General features: G+C 40.8%; 1 protein-coding gene and 2 long non-coding RNA genes across 3 annotated transcripts in view; 2 read left to right on the top strand and 1 right to left on the bottom strand.

Moving 5' to 3' along the window:
- Positions 1-21,501, top strand: part of PRKAG2 (protein kinase AMP-activated non-catalytic subunit gamma 2) — a 210,484-nt gene that overhangs the window by 24,577 nt on the left and 164,406 nt on the right. The window lies entirely within an intron of this gene.
- Positions 6,750-13,101, bottom strand: LOC135306335 (uncharacterized). Its single transcript, XR_010367149.1, has 3 exons — positions 13,053-13,101; positions 11,896-11,967; positions 6,750-6,894 (listed from the first exon to the last, which is right to left on the bottom strand). It is a non-coding gene; the product is annotated as an uncharacterized LOC135306335 (long non-coding RNA).
- LOC135306301 (uncharacterized) lies at positions 8,318-14,372 on the top strand. Its single transcript, XR_010367108.1, has 3 exons — positions 8,318-8,506; positions 13,366-13,444; positions 13,532-14,372. It is a non-coding gene; the product is annotated as an uncharacterized LOC135306301 (long non-coding RNA).

Genomic DNA, 21,501 nt, shown 5'->3' with positions numbered 1-21,501 from the left:
AACAAAACAAAAAAATTCCCACCATCACCAAAACCTAAAAACAACCATAAAGAAGAAGGTTAATCTAATTTTGAAGGGACAGTGTAATATCTGGTTTTATTGGTGCTGTGATCATAGAGTTCAATTCACAATTGTGACAGGTAGTTGATTGGGTTTGTATGGTTGCAATGCAGATGAGGTGCACACTTTAATTAGTGGATAGGAAACTTCAGGGAGCAAATAATAGGCCCTTGTTGGCCAAAATGGGATGGGAGGAGGTTTAAACATTTGGTTTTGTTCAGACTCCTGTAACAGCATAGTGAGAGTATTTTGTGAAAACAGCCTGATAAACAAGTAAATAAATGAGCCTGGTGATTTTTATGAAAGGTGGGAATGGCCAAATGAGACTTTTGGGGAAGTCCTCTCCAATGGAGACGGCTTTTGCCAAATGAGACTTTTGGGGAAGTCCTCTCCAATGGAGACAGCTTTGCACAAGGCTGGGTCACTTCTCTGTACAAAGTTCAGAAGTCATGAACCACAACATCTCAGCTTGGAGAATGTGGGTTTGTTAAACAGATTGGTTGTGTTTCAAGGGTTTGAAATGTTCTTTCTGCACTTGAAATATGTGTCTGTGTTTGCTAGATATGACGCAAGGTTTTGGCAGTTTTGTGCTTGATTTATAATTTAAGCCTTAAGGAAGACCTAGAATTTGGGATTTAACCCCAAATCACCATGAAACTTTTTAGGGGTTTAGGTTTTGGGGTTTAAAAAACTGTTATTTTATTATTATTTTACTCTCTTCCTTCTTGGAGGGAAAACAGCTAATCTGCCTGGCTGCTGCCATGGAGAGGTGTGGCAGGGACAATTTGTTCCTTAGATAATTTAGGCCTGCCTATGTAAATACACCCTTGAAATATTCAATCCCTGTATTGATGTCTGAAGATTGAGGGAAATTGTGAAGTAGCTTAAAAAACAACTGCTGTACAGAGCACAAGGGTTGGAAATGCAGAAACCCTGTGTTTTCCTGTGTATATGTGAAAACATGATCTGTTAAGGGTGCGACAGTAGAGCCACTGCAACTTCAGGATGTGCAGCAAATTGGCGGGATGTAGAGCATAGATGTGGAAGCTCAGCATTGCCTGCTGCTTCTCCTTCACAGCAGCCTGGGACTGTGGTTGAGAAAGGTTTTATTCTAGGAAGCAAGATCTGTCCCTGTTCATTCCTCAGGTTAGTGAAAAAACACCAAATATGTCATACTTTGGATGTCATGGCTCAAAATCGAAGTCAACCAGTGTTGGAAAGCGTCTCTGAAGTGTCTTGAACTAGGAGGTGTGGGAGAGGGAGGAATCCTGTAGCATTTGTAGAGGCTTTTCTCCTATGATTTGTTTATTTTCTCAAATGAAAACTAATATATAATATCGTTTTAAGGAGTAGATGCAGACTTTAACAATAAAGTTTTAAGTTCTGCAAAGTTAGTGACCTTTTGTGTTTTTATTTTCTTTCCATCCCTTCCCCCTGCCTTTTGCTTTGTCTTCTTTAGGGTTTAAAAGTGGGGAGCAGCAGGATTGTAGCTTTCAGTCTCAGTTCCTCCTTTTTGCACAAAACCCTTGTTGTATTGCCCTGATCTCCTTCCTTACAGATTATTCAGCCACTCTTCTTATAAAAGGTTAAGAACTGATGGTGTTGAAACCTCTTGTTTACAATCATTGCAGAACTGTAGTATGGAAATTTCCATCTGCAGCAAGATTGAAAAAAAAAAAAATCCCTGCTGTTTTTGTGAACATTTGGATCCAAATGGAGAGATGGTGGTTGAGTCAAGCATGTTAATTCTGACTAGCACATACAGTGTGTTCAGCCAAAGAGGTCTAAGCTAATACCCCCATACTCTGAAGAAATTACCTTACTCTGCTTCTCCAGGAGCCACAGTCTCACTTGCAGAGGTATCTAAACTGCTCTGATAATCTTTATATTGTTCTCTGAAACAGAGTGCTGCCTTCCTTAAGGAGATATGATCAAGGTAAAAAAATCACTGACTTTGGTGCCAGCAGTGGGTTAATTTTTCTTGGTATTTAGCTCTTCCACCTGTTTGGGCAATGCCATGTGCAAGGATGTCAGTACTTTTGGAGGGTACTGTTCATAGTGCAAGGTGCCTGTGACAGATTTAAATCAATGATTTGATTGTTTTGGGAAGGAAAAATAACAACCTGTGGATCCTACAGGCCCTTTGGAGAAACCAGACAGTTTCCTTCTCTAAAAGCAACACCAGTGCTCCCTGTGTTTCACATACTGTGCTCTATTCATGTCCAATACTACAAGGGACATAATTTCACAGAGAACTTGGATTTTCCATATCAGTTCAGAGCACACACAATAAAGCACCCATGCCCTGCAGCCACAGCTGCCTCTCCTGCTCCTTCCAGAGCCCAGCAGGGCAGCAGTTGTGCAGTGTTTTCACTGCTTGCATTTAAAACTTGCTCTGAAGACTCTGATATTTTCTCTTAATACGGCAACAGCAATTTAGATTTTGGAGTTAAAAGCAGAAGCAGATGACAAAAATCAAACTTTATGACAAAGTGCAGGGTTGTGGTTTTGGGAAGAGGTTCTTTCCCAAGCTGATGCTTTTCAGTTGTGTACGTGTTAAGGTTTGTCACTGGGCCAGTCTGAGAAGGAGCATTTGGTGAGTTTGGGAAGCTGGTCCATGTGCTGCTGGCAGGCAGGAACTGACTGATTCCTGTCTTGTGGCTGAGTGCTCAGTGCTCACTGGAGCACCCTTGGCCACTGCCTAACGAGTTCAGTGATCTCAGCATCTTCAGGCTGCTCTAAGTGACCATGGTTTTGCATAAGAGCAAAATTGAGGGTGTTCCATGTCCTCCTATTTTGCTTTTGGGACAAGTTATGATTAATCTCCTCTTGCCTTTGTAAGCCTTAGCCCAAAGCACTGCATAAGCAATAATAATCAAGGTTAATTATTCTACAATATAGTGATTGATACTTTCAGAGGCCTCTACCAGCATTAATCAGTTAACTATCACAACATTTCTGCTGTAAATGAGCATTGGGCTAATTTTTATGTGGGAAACCTTTCGCTGAACAGCAGGGCTGTGATGAAAGCATGAGGGAAACAAATGGTGGTGTTGGGATGGATTCCAACCACGCCTTTTTCCAGAGTAAGGCAGGATGCCTTGGGTTTACCTGGCAGGGGAGAATATATGATAATATATTATATTATAATATATTGTATAACCTCTGTACCTGCTGGGAAGAGCAGGCATCTCCCCACAGCATCCAAGAGGGCTGTGCTGTGCATGTTTGCAGCTGTGCACTGACAGCTGCAGGTGCTTTCCTGTCAGATATCATGGAAGGTGCCTGGCTGGCTCTCTGCTGCTGTGTTCAGCCCTTGCAGAGGTGTTGGCCTCGTGCTCATTAATTTGCTGGTGCAGGGCGTGTTGGAACAGTCAGGCAGGATTTGTCTGGGGGAACAAGGAAATGCTGTAAAAATTGGGAATTTACTCCTAATCTGACTGCCTTTGGGCTGCCAGTCTCCATGTGAAACATTCTCTGTAGCACATTTGGAACACTCCAGTGGTTGCTTTTAGACTGTTGTGGGCTTTTTCAGTCATGGAGTTGTTCCCCTGGCAGCATCCCTGTGGCAAAGGCAGGTGGATGTTAAAAGGGAGCCTGTGAAATGCCAGTGTGAACAATATTTCCACCTCAGCACTCAGGATCTGGATTTCTGGATCAGGTCTGCCCTATCTCAGGGTACTTTTCTAAAGGATGCTCTGCAATCTCCTGTGTGGCAGGATACCACCCTTATGCCACTACTGGAGTTGGACCATGGTCACTCCAGCTTCACTGGGAAAGGCAGTGAAGTGGGAGGAAGGTTTCTGTATTCCATGCTATTTCTAAAGCCACAGCTTCAAAAACAACAGAAAAATCAATTTCACAGTTTTTTTCTTCAGACAGTTCCATTGTTGTTGTTTACATCAAATCTTCCTAGTTTGTATAGAAAGAAAAATCTACAGTGGGAGAGACAATGTCATAAAAATAAGAAAAATCCCCACACAGCTCTGGAGGAGATGAAAAAAAGCTTTCCAAGTTTAATTGTTGCAGAGAGATTCATTTGTAAGGTACATTTGAGTCTGCATGTGTGGCTTTGCCTGGTAAAACAAGGGCATGTTAGAGGCAGAATCCTGGCAGTGGTCAAGCCAGTGGGATTTTTGCCAGTGATTTTAATCAGAGCCAGAATTTCACCCTAGGTCTATAATCTTGTGTAATCTCCCTTTGAAGTCACATGAATTTTTAACCAATGTCTTATATAACACCAAAACAATTCACTATCCATCCAATAATGTCTGTTTTCCTTTGTAACCAAAGTTAAATGTTCCAAATGATGTTTTCCAATAGCTGAGATGAGATTGAATTAAAAATCTTTTCCCCCCCATTTTTCTGAAATATTTGGTGTTTATAGAGTCACTTTGAAGCTATGGGTGTAGTCTTCTGTTAAACCCTTTGTCTGACTTTATAGCCAACAATGTTTAAAGCCTGATGTTTGGGACAAAGATTTATGTCCTTCCCTTCCAACCTGAACTCTTCTCTGATCTCACAGTCCTGCTTTAGATCCTACAGAAATGCCTTTAGGCTCATCTGCTGATTAAGAAACAGATATGCTGCTGAAAACACAGTTTGCCCCATTAAAATGAATAAAATTATCAATCCTAATAATTCCTTGTAAGCATTTGAGTTTGGGGTTTTTTGTCTGCATATTTGGGGTCCGTTAGCCAGTGACCAGCTCTACTGAAACCTGAGGAAATTCCATTTCCAGCTTACATATCTCCAGAATTTCACTCTATCATCAATGTAACATCTGGGATCTTTAACACTGCAGGTGTGTCTTGAGCCTGCTGAACTAAAAGAGAGAAGGTGATAGGAAAATATGTTCAGTACCGTAACAAAATGCTTCCATGTCAGAGACAATTAGAGGAGTACCACACCAAACCACTGTTTTGAGACAAGAATTCCTGTGTTGTTTTGAAAGGAGTTGTTTCTTTCAGATCTTAAAGATTATGAATATTTGGAGGTTTTCAAGACAAGGCTGGCCAAAGCCCTGTGCACCCTGGTTGAAGTTCCCTGTTGACCCTACTTTCAATAAGAGCTGGGTCCAAAGACTTAGAAATTCCCTCCCTTTTGAATTGTTTCATGATCTTGAATCATGCACAGATCTGCTTAAATAAGCATTAGTAAATCCTTGTCCATCACAGACTATAAATTATCAGGTGACAGTACACAGGTTGTCTTTTCGGTGCATTTTGGCTTTATATTCTGTATTTACACAGGACTGAAAGCTGGATTTTTGCTTTGCTTTAATAAAAGTCAGAAGGTATATCAGTGACAGAGGCAATTCTTAATTCCTGACCTGATGGCCTGATAATACAGTCTTCCAGGACTGAAGAATTGTAACCTACATCTGGGCAGATTTTATAATTCACAACAGTATCTTAATTCACAAGTAGAACTGCTGTTGACCTGGTTTATATACACATATTTTAATTTTAAAACAGTTAAGGAAAACTTTCTGACTGTATTAATCTATTTTTATTGTCAGTTTAATGAGTTACCTTTTTTACCTTATAGCAATACCTTAGTGGTTTGGGTTTTGTTAAAAATAACTGGCTGACAGTTTCTGTTTCTTTGTGGCTTCTTAATTTGTGTGATTTTTATCTTAATATTTTTTTAACTGTGTGTTTCCTTTTAGTTCTTTCCTTAAAAGAAAAACTTCTGCCTTTGCAGTTCAGTCAGGTTTGAATGAATTTGCAAATATCTGACTCAAGCTAAATTTGCTGTAGAGCACATCTTTGCAAAGCCATGAGGCTTTTCTTTGTTGAGGGTTAACTTTATATTACTTTGATTTGAATGCTTCAGCCTGGGAATTGTTTCAAGTGGTGGATTAAGAGGTTTGTCTAAAGTACTTAGGAATGCAGGATTTGCAATAGCAGGTGAAATAATTTGTCAGCTATGTCTGGTAACCTGCCTCCAGCAGTTGTCAGTCTCTGTGGCCGTGGTGAAAATTTGTCTTTTTCTCAGCATCCCTTGTACAGTTGGGCTGGTTACTTGTATAATGCAGTATAGGATAACTGTGGGGAAAAACACATTGTGTTTTTAAAGAATAATTAAACTCCTTACACTGCAAATTTGACCCATATTTTAAAATTTCAAATTTGGTACAGCAAGCCTCAGACTGTAAACCTGGTTTTTGTTCCCCTCCCCCCAAAAATGGACAGAAGGCTTTACCCAGTTTTCTAACCTTTTTGAAGTAATGTGGTTTTTTCTACAGAAGTAGATATAGTTAAGAGCAAAAGAATGCATTAGGCTTAGTGATGTACCCAAGAACTACTTCAAGAAAATAATTGCTAACCAAGAGATGACCAAAATTAGAAATCAGTGAATCTAAATTTGTTTGGTTGAAATAAGACCACATTTCTAAATGAGAAGGTGACCATGGGCTCAGTACCACTTCTGGGATACACCACTGATAACCTGAGAGTTAAAATCTGATATTTGGGAATTGGGGGCCAAAGGAAGCACTGCTGCTGTCCTGACTGCCAGCCCTGACCTGCCACCACAATGACCTTTCCTTATTGTCATCCTGAGGAATGCTTTCATAAGGGACAGAAAGATGGACACAAAACAATATAATCTCTCTGTCTAGATCCCAAATGACAGCCAAACCAGGGATATTTTTTTTCTCCATTTCTCTTTTATTTTGTCTTTTGAGAGAGTGCAGGCTGTAATCAGTCATGTGGCTTTTCTTTTACTGTCAGCACCTGAAGGAAAATCTTAAATTGCCAAGCACTGCTATAAATTGGACAGGTTGCTGCATGGCTGGTTGGGCATTGTACCATGTCTGTGTTTCTCCAGCTGAAACAAAAGGAATAAAGAATCATGTTGAAATTAAAGCTTTCCATTATTGGCTGCTTTGAATTCTCTTTCTTCACTTTTACATTTGTAACAAAACCCTTTTGAAGATAGTGTTTACTACTTTGATACTAATCAGGGCAGTGTTTCTGTATCTCAAAACTCATAAACATACTTAATTATTAAATGTCTTACTATGCCAGGGTCATATTTCACCCTTGCACTCTCAGAAATTCTTTGTTATATAAATATTTTCACAGCAAGCCCACTGTGGTGGAACAGGGCTTTCCTCAGTGTTACCCAGAGGGCGTGTGAAGGAAAATCCGTAAGCAGCAAAGCAGACAAGGCCAGTGCAGCCAAAGCCAGTTCCCCTCTTCCAGCTGCAGTCTTCAGCCAGCTCCATAACCCTTGAGAAGATGAAGAAGGGTGTGTTGGCTGAGGAACATTCATGAGTCAGGAAGCTCTTTGCTCTTGAGCCTGTGATTGACTTTATGGACACTCTTTGTGCTGTGTTCTTACTAAACAAAATGAAAAGTGCTCTTGGGTTTTGCAAGAATGCTTAGAGGTAGCTGAAGTGTTTGATGAACAGCCTGGGTGGGATCTTAACCTGCTTGGAGCACTTTGCTGTGTAAACATAGCATAAAAAGAGACCTGATCAGAAAATCTACTTGACCTGTTTGTGAGTTGAACTTTGCACTTTTTCTGGAGGTCTCTTTCCTTCAGGTGATCCCTGGGTCTTGCTGGTGGGAAGGTACTGCTAAAATAATGCCACATTTCTGGTGCCAAACAAGAGGACTTGAGACACAGAGGTTGGCACCTGCAGCACCTTGCTCATTCACTGTGGGAGCAGAGGATGGCCCAACCCCTTCTGTCCACCAATCCCACCTGAGATTCTGAGTGCACTGGGAAAGTGGATTGGATGTGTTTGAAGGAGCAAGAATGGCTGTCAGTATGTATGTGTTTGCTCATGTGCTCTAGGGGTTATTTACTTTGTTAATTATGTTATTTATTGAAAAGTGTAGACCTTGCATAGAGTCCTGTTTGTGGAAGATTGTTTGGTACCACAAATTGAATACCTATGCACTGAATGAAAGGCAAAAAAAATTATTACAAATTTTGTTCTTGTAAGAATACATTGAAGACTGCAGTATGTGGGAGGGCTCTTGGGACACAAAATCAGGACTATTCAAATATATATTTTTCTTTCCAATTGTTATATGGGGTGAAGGAAACCAGATCTGATGTTATATTTCTATATAACATCAGATCTATATTTCATTCCTGCTGGGAATCATCAGATAGTTCATGATTATCTGTTGTGGGAGAAAACAGTTGAAATGGATTCAGCCTTTATGAAATCAAAGCCAAGGTCTTCAGCCCCATTGTTGTGACATACCCTCTGGAAGGTGGCTTCCTGTTCTGGAGCCTGGGAGATCACTCAGTGCAGGCTCTTGCATTAAAGCAGGATAGGTGCAGACTGGACTGAGGCCATGGATGGCAGATGGGTCACAAAAATCCAGCAGGATCAATGAAAAGAGGGAATGCCTGCTAAAGCAGCAGATGGTGCTCCCACAACCAGCTCTCCCATCCTGGCCCTGCACACACAGATGTTCAGGTGAAGCTCTGCCTCTGCTGAATCCAGATGGGAAGAGTAGATAATGCTGCAATTTCCCTTATCCAAGACAATCCTCTCCATGAAGGTGGAGTGTGTGGGATGCTACAAAACTGAGGTGCAGCCTCCAAAGCTATCAGACCATCTCTGGCTAAGCTCTTTTTCATAGGAGTTCTTACTAGAAAGATCTATCACCTCCCAGAGCAGCAGGTTCTTCAGCATCCCTTGGCTGTCTCTTGAACTTCGGGGTCATATTGATAGGAAATTATCCCTGCTGTCCAACTGAAATCTTACTTCCTGCAAATTAACTTAATTTATCTTTGTTCTTCTCTTAGAGACCATGAAGAGTATTTGACCAACCACTGGCATGTTTCTTTCTTGTCTTCTCTTTCCTATTCTAGAAACTCCAGTTCTATTCAACACAGACCACATGTGATAATCCTCCTCTGGTTCTCTGCACTGCTCCATTTTGGAGCACTGTGTTTTGAAGATGCTCTAGACAAACAAGATCTAAAATTAGACTCACAGAAGTCTTATGGGGCGGAAAAATTGTCTAAATTGCCTGTGTGACATCTCTCCTAATGTACCATTTGGATACATTTGGGGTTTTTTTTTTTGCAGTTTCATGTCACTGACTCATCCTGGAGTATTTCTCCCTTTTAGCAGCCTGGCTAATAGCCAGCTGTTCTCTGCTTCATATTTAGGTGTTGTCTCCCTTCTTTCTCTAACCTGTTGCAGTTGAAATTTTCTCCTTAAAGGGAACACAGGTTTTTTTGGGTTTTTTTTCAGTAGGGATGGGATGTGTGGACCTTCACAGAGGCACTAAAGGGCAGCCTGTCCCAATCCCTGTCCCTCAGCCCAGCACACTGAGCAGCCCTAGGTCCTTCTTCAGGAGTCAGACCCAGCCCAAGCTCTCACAGTGAGCACTGAAATGATCTTCTCCACACTCAGGGGATGTTGGTTTCTATCACACACAGAGAAAGGTTAAATAAAAGCCATCTCAGCACCCTCAGCCTTTTAGGCCCAGTCTTGTAGCTGTACAACATTTCAATAAGAGGTTCACAGCTCCACACCAGATCCCCTAAGTGGGAATGCACAGATGCCCTTGCAGAAAAAAAAAAATCCACACTATCCCTAGGGTAATGCCACTAGGATAATGCCACTGTGTCATCCCAAAACCACTAACATCTAATGTATTTCAACTGACTTTGATATTTTGTTGCTATTTCTTCTAACCAAAACTTTTTGATTTGTTGCTTTCACTGAAGGAACAAGATGAGATTAAAAAATCAGGCAACAGAAGAGAGAAGTATGGGATCTCAAGATAAAACAGGAAGAAATTTGCTTTGATTTTCTTCTCTTCTCTCCTTTTTTTCCCCCTCCCATATTTCAATTGTTTATAAATCTATCATGGTTCTTACAAACTCATAAATGGAATAGTACAGAATAATTCTTTAATTTTTCAGATCAGTTTTAAAAATATTATTTCCCAATTGTTTAAATCATTGTATTGTTACTTTGGGAACATCTCTTCTAGGTTACTCCATTTGCAAGCACATAGTTTTTCCCCCAGTGCAAAAGCAGATGTCTCCAAGTAGCATCATACAGAACTTTTTCAGATATGAAACAAAGTTATCTCAGTAATGCCATTTTTGCCTTAACCAGCAGTGGGTATGTAAAAACCAGTTTCATCTGGTTATGATGCACTGCAATTTACTAAACTGTATAACTTTGGGGAGTACTTAATTTTATTTAGCTGAACTATGAATACACTGCAGTCAATTCAGCTGGCTGATTTTTGGTAATAACACATATATCTGCATTTCTAGTTGCCATTTTTTTTTGCTTCCTCTTATTTCTGCCTTTTCATAATTTTGCTTGGCCAACTAACACAAATATAAAACACAGTCTTTAACCTTCATCCTTGTTAGATATCTGTTCCCCATCTCTTAGGCTCACACTCTGGTTTCACATTCAGGATACAGTTTACCCCAAACACATTCTAAAATGCACATATTCCAGCATGATTACATCTCTTCTCAGTGTGAGTGTTGTTGCCATGTCGATCAAGCCCATGAGATAAATTTTAGTTCTTCAGGGACTGAAGTAGGCCAAACACCCCAGTAAAGTTGTGCATGAGAAAAACAAGGCAAAATCCCAAATTTACAATTCATATCCACAAAAACAACCTGAGAAAAACACATCAGACACCCATGTAAAGTTTTATAGGCATCATTACTGGCCAGAGGTTGAGCAACTGAGATGTGCACATTTCTTGTAAGAGCTACTAAAGGAAGTGACAATCTATAATTTAGCTTATTTTTCTATGTAGGAATGCAGCATGAGCAAAGGCAAACTTGATTGACAGCACACATATAACTCAATATGTTTCACTTAGGAGATCTTAGAGCATTGTAATTAGTGAAAAACAAAATACATGTTTTTGCTGAAGAGCTGTCACCAGCTCAACTCACAGGAATTGCATTTTCAGTTTGAAAGAGTGTAGAGTTAGTTTAGAGAATTCAGTTTAATGTTATCCCAAATGACATTGAGCCTTGCTAGTGAAGGAGCCAAGAAAGCCCAAAATGACCCACAGCATAAATACTGTTTTTGCTAACAAATATCATATATTAATATCAATAGCAACCCAGAGTCTGTATTACATTGCCAACAACAGCAAACTCCACAGGTCATGTTTCCCTGCTGATATTCATGAATATTTTTGACCACAAATAGCATTACATAAAACTGAAGGAATATTTGTATCAACTACAGCAACTAAGAACAACTGGAAAAACATCCTACCTGCCTGTGTGCCCCAACACCTTAAAATGGTAATTTGGTTCTCTTTGTTTATCCTACATGGTTGAAAGGTTTTTGAGTAATTCCTAAATAATGCCACCTTCAAGCCAAAAAGATCTGAATTCTGGAGCCAAGGCAGCCCAGCAGACAAACCCTCAGGGTGCTGGGAGCAGAAGGAAACTCTGAAGCCAAAATGCTATTCAGAAGTTTGAAAATAAGCTAGGAATTTCCCCCAGAAGAGCTCTGCAGCAAAGAGGCCAGGCTGGACTGCCAGCTGCTGGGGAAATGTGAATCTGGACAGCTCTTCAAGGGCCAAGGCATTCACCTGCTGCCAGGAGCAGCAGGTCTGCTCCCATTCCTGAGCTGCCAACAGGCTGAAGTAGTCTTTGAAACACACAGGGTAAATTAGCATTAAAATGAAAAGCAACAAATTTAAAATGTTATGCAGATGGAGGCAGAAAGTGGCCTCAAATTAGGATTTTCCAGGCTGCAACTGATTTGTGGCTTGTTGTTCAATTACTCTGGGTTTATAAGATCATTACTATAAACATACCCATTAAATCACTGCAAAACATGGTGAAGTTGCTCACCTGGCATTCATTTCTGTGGAATCACATACAATATTTGCAGGCCAAAGATTACCATCAGAGTTCAGAGAAATGCTGGTGGGATTAATAAAGAGTAACATTCAAATAAAACTTCTCACAGAGTTCTACAAACACATCCCAATTCCAAATAGCTCCATCAGGGAGATAGCGACAAATGCTTGTCCTTTTTAGAAACTAAGGAAAGAAAGGCAGAGAAAGTCATTCCTTCAGAGTCACTGCAGGGGCAAGGAGGAGGTAACAAGCTTTAGATCTTTAGTCACACTTGTTGGCACAAGTCTTGGATGTCCCTGAGCCCTTCTCTCACCACAGCTCCCAGATCTGAGGAGAATTCCTCGTCACCAGCGCTGTGTCTGTGTCAGCACTGCCGACTGAAACTTCAACAGGAAGACATGGAAATACTTCCTAATGAAACAGTTTGGCAGCGAGGAGAATTAAGGACCAATTCTCCTTGCAGGCTTGGCACATAAGTCTCATTAAAGTTAACAGCAGATATGAGACTCGTGTGCAAGGGAAAATGATTAGAGCCTTAAATCCAATCAATGTCAGGTTTGCCACATTGTTCCACTTCAACAACTTCTTTACTGCCCACGCTGATGCTGCTTTCCCAAGGAAGTTTATTTGTACTTACAGTTTTCTTTCTGTGGCCATTTTATTTTCTTAATGAGAAATTTAAACATTATGTGTTTGGCATCTCACGGGCTCGTGGTTGTTGGGATTTTTTCTTAGGTAAACTGGTAAGCGATAAATCATCTGCATCTTTTCTCTTTCTTTTTTTTTTTAAGCTAGCTGACAGCTGATTTCCTTCCTCTTTCTCTTTGAAGATCTGAACTCTTCTTTTGTAGTTGTTTGTTGAACTACTGGCCCAAGGTCTGATACAGTTCTCAGACTTCTGCAGCTCTGTGGTTACAGAACTTATTCTAAGATCTCAGGAACTGCAAACTCACGCCAGAAAGTAAACAGCTCTAACAGCAGGACAAAGAGCAGGATTTTCTTTATTCTTTTGCACACAGGTTGGTGATTGCCAAATATCAGGTTTGGGGCCTGAGCTGCTTGAGCTTGTGTTTGAGATTTCAAACAAAAACTGTTCATTATTAACATAGTGCAAAACATGTATCTGTTTCCAGTTGTTCTTTACTAACCTTTTCACAGTGCTTTCAGCTTCCTCTTTGGTCTTCACGAGTTACACAAGGACTTCTCAGTTTGAATTCCTCAAGGAGAGATAAACAGGAGGCAGAGAAATCAAACTAGACTGGCCTTGCTCTCAGTGCCTTGCTATTGGATTTCATAAACCATTTGTTTAAGCATATTTGTCTTTAGTGGTTAGGAAAACCATCTCTCGGGTTGCTTTAGTTGGCAAAAGTACCTATGTGTAGAGAACATGCTGTGCATTATGTATGCCTCGTGCTGCTTTATGGACTATCACAAATCAAAGATTTGTTTGAATTTCATCAGATGCTTCTGGCTACTCCAGTCCAAATTCATATATAAGGCCTTTATACAAGAATATGCAAGAAGTGTTGAAAGAATATTGGTAAGGTTACAAAGTCAGTGCCCCAAAAGCTGAGAAACATTTGGACACAAGTAGCTTGTCCAACTTCAATTCTGTTCTTTTCTGCAGATCCATCAGGATGCCCATTTATAAGCCTGCAAGCTACCACTGGAGCTGTGCTAAGGTGCCCTGCCAGGCCTTCAGCTTTCCTCACTGACCCTGGGACACTGCTGCTGTCCCCTCTCTGGAGAGGATATATCAGTCACAAACAGTGACATGTTTTCTGCCAAAGGACTCCAGGCAAATTTGTGAAGTGTTTTCCCATAGAGTGCAGGCCCCATGTAGGTGCTGTGGCAGATGTCAGCCTGTGTCCTCACCTGTGTTGTCTCAGATGGCAAGGACCTCTATTTCAGCCACTGAATTCCACCCTTTACATCTATTTTCTGTCCTGGGAATTCAAACACTAGGTTACATGTAGGCATTTGTGGTGAGACACCTGAACTTAGGTGTCCAGTTTTAGTTGACTCCTGCTGATAATGTCAGTTTGCCCAGTCCTGTTGCTTTCTCCAGGAGGAATGATTCTGTTTAATCTTCTGGAGGTGGACAGGAAGTGAAGTCTCTTTTGCTCATTCCCAATAAAGCTGTCTCACATCCTATGCCTTCAGCCACTTTGCCCTGTCCCTGCCTCATGTCTGTTTCTTAATCCAAACTTCCATTCTGTGGATGTCTGAACTCAATTTCAGTCTCCTTGTCCAGCAAGTATTAGATTCTGTCCTGTACCTCTCAATCCCTTGCTCCTTTTGAGATATTCTCAGATACCACAGCTGCTTACTTGTTAGTCTGCCACATTATCTCCCACATTTTCACTCCCCTTATTTGAAGGGGCTCAGTTTTTCAGTCCCACTGCTGCCAGTGCTTGTCCAATGTAAGCATCCCTGTATAAAGTAATTTAATTTAGGTTCATTTTTGTATAGAGAACATAAATGTTTGCCTTATGCAGTCTGTCCTGCCAAGTCATAACTCTTAAACCCAACCCAAGGAGGAGCTAGAAATCTCCCTCTAAAATTCACCAGAAAATTGTTTCTTATATGGAAATATTCTCTGCAACATTTTTTTAGGAATGGCTTAAACATTTTGGCTGGAGTTTTCTCAGATAGTTCCTCTTTGGGCAGATGTAGCTTTGGAAAATTTCTGCTCTTTCTCATTACAGTTTGGCAAGACTTGAAGGCAACTTAAAACAGGTTGTTAAAGTAGCAATTGCAAAATACTAGATTCAGATGCAATCCTTGTTTTGAGCATGTGCTGTAGCTGAAGCCATACATCAAGCTTATGACTTTACTACTAGTCTTGTAATATCTTAGAGGCACTGACTTGCTGTACAGCTTTCTGAGTAGCTGACACAGAAACTACCTCTTAGTGATTTTCATAAACTGAAGAAATTTAGTAGTGGGATAAGATCAATATGGACTGCTCTGCATTGTCCTGTTACCTCATTTCCACAATGAAAAAAAAAAAAAAAAAGACATTAAATTGGCCAGAGAGCTCAGCTTAATCTGCTGAATGTTTGTGGTTACATCTGGAGGAACAAGCTGATCTGGTGGTTGCTTAGGACAACAAAATGAATGTCTCAGAAATTCTGTGTGCAGTGGCACTGGTTGCCATGAGCGTGTTGGTGGGGTGTGTGCAGGGCTGTTTGTGAGAGACAGAAACTTGGACATACATCCCTGAAGTGCTGTGTTTGCTTTTCATTCCATGACTGATGCCAGTTCTTTCCAAGAGGTGCTCCTCTGTCAGTGTTGGTAGTTGCCATCTCTAAAGGTTTCATGCTACAAGGATCTGCAGAACATTTATTACACCCCATAGGCAGGGACCCACTGCAGTGCAGAGCACGTCACAGCTTCAGCAGAGTGTCACTGAAACCAAAATCCACCACCATGATGTGCTGCAGGAAAGGGGCTGGAGTAATCAAGACTGCCACCAGCTTTTTATTCTGAAATTTACTTTCCCTGCAGGAAGGGTTTGTTAGGTAATTTTCTGAAGTGGCCCTGGAAATGGGACCACATATAAAAAGATGAAAACCAACCATGGGAAGGAAGGAAGGAAGGAAGGAAGGAAGGAAGGAAGGAAGGAAGGAAGGAAGGAAGGAAGGAAGGAAGGAAGGAAGGAAGGAAGGAAGGAAGGAAGGAAGGAAGGAAGGAAGGAAGGAAGGAAGGAAGGAAGGAAGGAAGGAAGGAAGGAAGGAAGGAAGGAAGGAAGGAAGGAAGGAAGGAAGGAAGGAAGGAAGGAAGGAAGGAAGGAAGGAAGGAAGGAAGGAAGGAAGGAAGGAAGGAAGGAAGGAAGGAAGGAAGGAAGGAAGGAAGGAAGGAAGGAAGGAAGGAAGGAAGGAAGGAAGGAAGGAAGGAAGGAAGGAAGGAAGGAAGGAGAAAAGGAAAAGGGAAAAAGGGAAAGGGAAAGGAAAAGGAAAATTCTGTCCTGGACACCTCCATTTGCTTTAACCTCGAGCATGTGAATCACCTTTTCTTCTCCCAGTGTTCCAACAATCAGTTCATGCAAGAACATTATGCTTGTTCTTTCAGTACATGAAGCTCAAACTCTAGCACTAAGATAAACCTCTTAATTTTTGTAAAACCAAAGTGAGGAATGGATTCAGAAAGATTAACCATTAGCTAGTGGATGTTGCTAGTGCTCACTTTTCTCTGGGTGGCTCTGAAGCATTTGTCTGGGCAAGTTCTGGCTTGGAAGACCACAGCTAAAATTATCACAGGGTAAGGCTGAGACATTTTGAGGGATACTGGCTGGACTTCCTTTCAGCTGGGATGTAACCTGGAGTCTGACACAACATCTGGATCATCACTGATTGGAGTGGATGTTGGACTTGGACCTGGGGAAGGAAACTTCATCCTGGAAATGCACTGCTAATATGACTTTGGTGGTAGGAAAAAAATAAAAAGTGTTCCTGTAGGATCCATATAGCCCCTTACTGTGCTCCTGCAGTGTTAGGAGTTGCCTCTTTGATGCCTCTTTGGACAGGATGCCTGTTAGAAATAAGTTTGTACAGAAGAAAGGGGAATAGTTATTATTCTTGCCTAAAAATAAGCTCAGTATTGAGCTTCATAGTGCATTTAAATATAGTCCAGTCAGTGGTCACTTCCTTCCGTGACCTTGAAATCTAGCATTTGAAATGGTGTTTTCCAGGCAGTTGTAAGGGTTTGACTTTCTTCTTCCAGATGTTTTCTGCTTCCCTTCTTCCTGCCCTAGAGCAAATAAACCAAATTAGCTTCTTTTCTACTGGTGCTTGAGATGTTGTCAGTGTATCACACAAAAATCTGACTTCACAGCGTAGCTTCCAAAGGCAGTGAAAGGCTGCACTGCAAAGTTCAAGTTGGATATATTTCTCTTATTCCTTTCCCAGAAACAGTCTCTGCTGATAATCTTTCAGTGGAAATCTCTACTGATGCTCTGAAGAGAGGTAATCAGACTCTGAACACCAAGGAATGAATTCTGTATGGAAAAACCTTTTGTAAAATAGCTTTAGTTGAGGTGGAAGCCAGTTTATTACAATGTCTGTGTGCTGTCAGAGTTTCAGCAGGAGGTCCCCAAGGTCCTCCTGCAACTTGTTAAATGGGCATATTTCTGAAGCATTCGAGTGGAAAGCTCAGGGACTGAGAAATCTGTTTTCAAAAGCTGCTTTGCAATCAAGAGAGGCAGTGGTCCTGGAGAAACAAATATCTTGAGCTGTACATGGATGGAAATATTTATTCTATTTTAGGACATTGTAGCTGGTATATTATGCCATGCTCATAATGTTTTAATTCAAGTACTAGGAGAGGATAAACCCATAAGTATTTTGTAGCTGCAGTTCCTCCTTTTTTTTTTTTTTCCAAAATAGCTGACAACTTGTGCATTCTTAAGAAATTGCTGCTAATAACATGCACACACACAAACATAGTAATTAACATATCCTAAAGTAAATAAAATTCTCTTTTTGGAATATATTACTGGGCTGTAGGGGAGGATTATCTTTGGCATGAGCTCTACAGAGGTATCCAACAACAAGGGCAAGGTTGAAAGCCTTTCTGGAGTTGTTTGCAAAGCCCTCAACCACTGGCTGTTTCTTGATCAAGATCCAAAGCTGCTGTTTGTCATACTTAATTCTGGTGTTGTAGCCAAATGATTTCTCAGGTTTCTTGGTGCTTCCTTATTTAATGCCATATTATTATCTCTACATCAGAATTTCACTGAACAATACTCGTTCCTGTACGTTCTGTTAAAAGGTTGTACAGTGTAGTCTAAAAAAACAACAAAGAACAACCAGGAGGCGAGAAATGAAAACAGTAAATTTTTTTTGAACAGCCATTAATGCTTTTTCCTTTTCATGATAAATAAAGAAGAGTTGTGGTTGTACCTGCTTGTTCTAAACTGATACTCCTGAATTTTGCAAATGCCTGCACAGCCTGGTGTGGTAGAGTGATTCTTGCTGATAAATTAGATCTTATATTAGATCTTATATTAGTTCTATCAGGTCTCATTAGACCTGCCACAGCAAAGCACAGTTTTGCCCAGGTCCATGTGGGGAGCCAACTGAGAGATTGGGACTGGGACCCGTGTCCACCAGCCCTGTTCTCACTGGAAAATGTGTAGAGGCTCAAAAGTACTACAAAAGGAAGAAAAAGGCATTTTATGGAGCCCATAAGAATGTGCTTTGAATTACTGAATGTTGCCAAGACACAAGGTTTCAGTCTCCAACCTTCAAAACAGATGATCCTGCTGTTTATGGGACGTGTTCCTGTTCAGAAGCTGCTCTGGTGCTGACAGCTGGAGGGGGGTGGTTGGGCACTCACAGGGGGATTTCTGCCAGCTCAAAAACCTCTGGAGTTTTGTTACCCAGTGCAGCACTGTAACACAGTGATCAAAACAAACACTATATAAATGTGGTATTTGAGGTATGGAATTGGTCTTTCCAGGAGGTTTTTCAGGATGTGACTGGGCAGGGTGCTAGATAATCTCATCTAGGCTCTCTTTCCATGAAAGGTTGGTCTGGATGATTTTTTGAGGTCTTTTTCAACTTGTGCTATTCTAGGCCTTGGAGAAAATGGTTGATCTTTTAAATTGATATGACATAATTAATGTTCTGATTGCAATCTTCAGTATTTTTTCAGCATAATTCATAGACTCTCCCCAAAACAGTTTGGGGCTTGTGGTGTTGCCCCCAGTGGAATCTGGAGTGTTTGGGGCAGGTTTGGAAGCCCAAATGTCTGTGGAGGACAGCTTCAGTGTGAGGAATCAAACAAGTGATGCTTTGTGTGTAGGTTGTAGTTGTTTCTGCCATTTTATTTGTGTGTTTAAGTCAATATTATGTCAAATGTACAAAGTTTAAAAATAATAATTGTTTTTCTTCCAGTTCTACAAAATACTGAAAAGTATTTTAAAAAAATAAATTAACACTTCCTAAACAAATCTAGTCAATCTATGACTGAGAGAAAAGACCCATCAGCCTTCAGGGTTTGCTGGAATTTGTCTGCTGGGAATAGAATGTGGGTACCCTGCCAAGCTCAACCACAAAGTCATCCTTCACCATCTAAATTGTAGATGTAACAGGGAGGCCATGGAATGGGGGAAGAACTAAAAATAATCACCTGCAACAGTAGTTGTTATGCATGTGTCTCTATTTATATGTGTGTGTATTTTCTCAGGTAGATGTACATGTATTCACACACATTATTACTCTTATTAACCAGGGTCACAGCATGAATAAAATTAATTGAGTGACAGTTTACACCCTTTTTTGTGAGATATAAAGGTTACAGCCTTTAAAAGACTTCCCCTTTTAAATTATTTCATGAACTTCTTAAGTGAAAAAAGTTATATACATGCCTTAGTAATTGCTTTGTGTGCAACTTGTCTTACCTTTAAAAAACCCAACCCAAGAAAACAAGAAAAAATTAAAACAAGAATACTGCAGAAATTGACATAAGTGTTTCTTCTGATGTGATCATTTGTACTTTGTCTTTGATTTTTTAAAATTGTGTTGGCTCTTTATTAGTTGGGTTCTTTAAAATCAAATTGCATTTACTTTTGTTGAGGCAAATTTTGTGTCCAGGATGTATTTAAAGTGCTGTTGTCTGCAGTGAGAGACTTTGAAAGCACGCTTCTCTTTCTGGTGTGGGTAGATTATTTTAAATTATTATTTACATGGCCAAATTAGGAAGTAAAATTTGTAAAAAGTAAAAATATACAAGTATATTATACTTTGTAAGAAGTAAAAATATACAAGTAAAAAAAACTTGCATATGCTCTTATGTGTTTTGGTGGTTTTTTTTTTTAATTTGTTTGATTGGTATTTTGTTTTTGTTTTTGTTTTTTATTTTTTGTAAATAAGTCCCTGTGGTGGTAATCAAATATTTGATCTCAAAATGACTTCACTCTCACTGGGTGCATCCTATATCCACAACTCCTCTGGCAGTTAAACACTGGACTTTTATCATGGATGGCATCTATTTCAGAGCTGATCAGCCCAGGGCTCCACTGTGGGTGCCAGAGTGGAGCCGTGGGGCTTTGAGCATTTTGCATCCTGTTGGGGAGGGGACGTGGCTGTGCTGGGAGGGTCCCTGAGCTGCAGCCCAGTGTGTCGTGTCTGCTCTGTGCCAGCCTTGTGGAGCACCTTCCTGAGAGCTGGGCAGCCCCTGGTGCTGAGGGAGTGGCTGAAGCAGCTCTCAGGGAAATGGTCCATCTGTATTCCAGAAATCCCTGAGATCCCCTCTGGTTACAGTCTGAGAGTCTGGCTGCTCCTTCCAATAGGATCCAGCCTAGCCCTGTGGATGTAACTATTCCTAGGGAGTTCATGCCAGTCTGTGAGTGTTGATGTGGCTCGTACCCATCTCATCAGCCCCAGCTGCTGCATGTCTCTAAATTAAATTGAGTGGATAAACTCATTTACTTCTATTTTGGTTAAGCAGACAAGTTCTTTCTGGTGAATTTGTAACTCTGTGTCAGGTTTCTGCATCACAATGTATTTAAAAGTATTTCTTTTCTGGCAGTGCTGACCTACTTTAAATGCTGCAAGGTGCTCTTACCTCCTTTTTTTTTTTTAACAGCAGAGATCTTTGTACTCCAGCTTCTAAACCTTTGATGATATTTTAACTGTTCATTCCTGCAGCCACTTTATCCTTTTCTAGGTGAGCCCTTGTTTCAATTCAGAGTTAATGGTTACTATTTATTGCACACCTACAAAAGTTAAAAGCTACAAAGAGCAAAGCTGCTACGTGCACAAAGTGCCTTAGAAAGCCCAGAATCCCTGACCTGAAGAACAAATTGTCCCTAGCCAGGCTGTACAAAGATGTGAGGACGTGGGTAACTCACCTGGGCCCTGCAGGCACGGGGACAACTTCAATGAAATAACTCAGCATCCCCCACAACAGCCAAACCTAAGTCATGAGTTTTAAAGAAAATAAAACTTGCTGTGAGTGTGCAAGAGCATCTTAATTCCTGGATGGGTGTCCTGGAATGTTATTGTAGCGGGATGTTTTCTTTTGGGTAAATAATTAGTGCTCCCCTGAGAGCTGCAGATGTGCTGTAGCATTACATGTTCTCCACCACAATCTCTAAGCCAGTCTTAAAATGTTACAGACTGCTCAGGTGTGGCTGGGTTTATGTGCAGCTAATTACCATCACCTTTTGCTCCTTCCTGCCTCATTTTTTCACCCTGTTCCTCTGGATTTTTTGGAGCACAGAGCAGCCCAAAGGCAGAGAGATGGAGGAGGCAGCAGCAGAGCTGAGGCATCTCCACTCATCCATGTGGCCACTGCTTTGTCCTCGTGGAAGTGCTGCTCCTCAGAGGTCCCACTCTGGGACCAGTGAAGCTGAAAGCCATATTGCAGAATTCACATTTTTATAGATCCCAATAGCCTTTGCATACAGATATAAAAGGATTTTATGCTGAAGCCCCTGGTTGGAGTTCTTACCCATAAATCATCAGATCCTACTCCCCTGTGGTTTTCTCCCATTTCTAGGTGCTGCAGTAACCTTCTTCTATTGTCTTGTGGGACTGTTTCTGGCCCACAATGGGTGTTTCCCATCCAAGCTCTTAAGGGATGCAGTAG

This window comes from Passer domesticus, chromosome 1, assembly GCF_036417665.1.
Source record: "Passer domesticus isolate bPasDom1 chromosome 1, bPasDom1.hap1, whole genome shotgun sequence".
Taxonomy (NCBI): domain Eukaryota; kingdom Metazoa; phylum Chordata; class Aves; order Passeriformes; family Passeridae; genus Passer; species Passer domesticus.
Note: the sequence above shows the minus strand (reverse complement) of the source record. Positions and strands in the feature narration are given on the sequence as shown.